The following is a 2126-nucleotide window of genomic DNA, read 5'->3' as shown; positions in this document are numbered from 1 at the left end:
AGGCGGTCACGGGGGGCGGTGGCGGTGCGAGTAGGTTGGCCCCCCGTCGGAGGTTGAGCTCGAGATGCTGTCTGCGGGGGAGGCAGTCGGCCCGCCGGTGGGCACTGCGTTTGGCGACGAGATGCAGAGGGCCGACGCCGAGCTTGTGGAATGATACTGACTTGACACTGGATTGATACTAGGCGACGAGATGCAGAGGGCCGCCGCCCAGCTGCTCGAGGAGTTGCCACCGCTGCGGCCGGCGACGGGACGCGCCGCCTCGGGCCCGCAGGTCGCCGCGTGGCTGGAGGCGGCGGTGAGGGCGCTGAATGAGGCGGCGGTGCATTGAAAGGCGCGGGCGGGGGCGGGGGGGTCTAGAAAGAGGAGCGTCCGAGTGTGGGAGCGGAGGGCTCCACCGCATGTCTTGAGATACGGGCGTGTTGACTAGATATCTGAAGGGGGGGGGGGGCGGCGGGGGGCGGCGTGGCGCGTCGGCGGCCATCACCCTTGGAGCAGCACTTGGCGGTGCGGTTTCGCAGGGAAGCGAGCAGGGGCCAAAGTAAAGAATTTAAACAGAACAACTCTCTCTCACAGCAGAGACCGCAGGCTCGCGAGCCTCGACACAGGTGCGAGATACTGGCGCGTGCTAGCACTATCACAGGCACACCACCGGAGCCGCCTAAGCGACTCCGCTAAGAAAACGGCAATGCACTTAGCTCCGTGCACAATGCCGCTATCCCCGCACGCTAGCTCGTTCACCGTCTCGCGTCGGCCACGCCACGGCGGTGTGGAGAACGACAGAGACAAGCGCTGCATCTGCAGCCCGTGCCAGTTCTTGGTGGTCCATGTGACCTCATCGAGGTGCTGAGCGTGCGAAAGTTTGTTACTCAGCTGGTCCGAACGCCTGCCGAACGTCTCGAAGTCGAGCAAACGCAGGTCGCAATTCTTTTCTCCCGCGCGAATCGGTAGTAAAGAAAACACGGATCTTCTCCGAGGGTTGGCACCGTGTTACCGGGCTTCCCTTTGCGCTTTGGAGTTTAGTCCGTAGTGTAACGCCGTGCACAGGTCTGGCCGCACAGAAAACGCCCCCGCCAGAGACATGCTACACGCACCCCCGGACCACATGGTCGGCCAAACACACGCCGGTCACGCCCCAGCGAAGTTGCTCGCCCGAAGGCCGGCCCAAGCCACATCAAACCTCTGGGCCTCGCACGCCCGCCGGCGAGGCTGAGCAAACACACCGCGAACAGGCACATACACGGGTCCCCGGTGCCGTAACTACGCCGGCCTCACTGCACCAACGACGAGCTAGCGACGGCTGCGGCACACCGTCCGACCTGCGCATCGTTCCAGGCGGACACGTCGAGCCCGCTGTAGCCCGTGTACTCAGAGCTCTCGGCGGCGTTGGCGCGCGCCGCGGCCGTGACCACCCGCACCTCCCCACTCTCCTGGCCGTGCGAGGGGGCAGGAACGGGTGGGGCCCACAGCCTGCCCGCATCTCACCAAATCTCGGCAATAGTCTCGGCAAGCTCTCGGGGATGGCTCGCCTGGAAGATCTTCATCTTCCGCAACGGGGGCGCGTACACGTGCAGCGTGTATGCTGGCACCTGTCAAGGGCAACAGCTGTGATCAGAAGCTATTTCACGGCTATTTGTCGTGCGGCAGGCGCGCGCGCCGTCTCGCTCCGATTCTCCACGATGCGAACCACCACCTATCTTTGCAATCGACGGTGTGAGCGCCGCGCGCGGTTCGCCGATACGCCGACGGAGAGGTAAGCCAAGGCTAATGGACACCCACTCGGGCTGAACGACCGAGGCGCCGCGCGCGGAGCTGCTGTTGCTGCACCGGGGCCGCTGGTCGGAGCCATTCTCGCTACCCCGCGGGGGCGGTGGTAAAGTAGATTGCGGACGATTCTTTTGCCCAGTGTTGGAGTTGCGCGGTACCTTCTGTTAGGTAAATATTCTGTTCTCCTGTGTTAGAAAGCTGCTTACAGCGTCAAGTGCGGCCCTTAGCTGAGTAGAACTCGAAGTGGGCGTCGAGGGGGCCTATCTGGATATAGTAGAGTGTGAGCCCGCGCGCTGCAAAGCTCGAGTGGGCGATGGCGCGAGCTGGAGGCAGGCTGGGCCATGTACTAATTGCGTGTGACT

The sequence above is a fragment of the Emiliania huxleyi genome (assembly GCF_000372725.1).
Source record: "Emiliania huxleyi CCMP1516 unplaced genomic scaffold EMIHUscaffold_291, whole genome shotgun sequence".
Classification (NCBI taxonomy): Eukaryota; Haptophyta; order Isochrysidales; family Noelaerhabdaceae; genus Emiliania; species Emiliania huxleyi.
The sequence above is the reverse complement of the archived record's forward strand: the minus strand, read 5'-3'. Positions refer to the sequence as shown.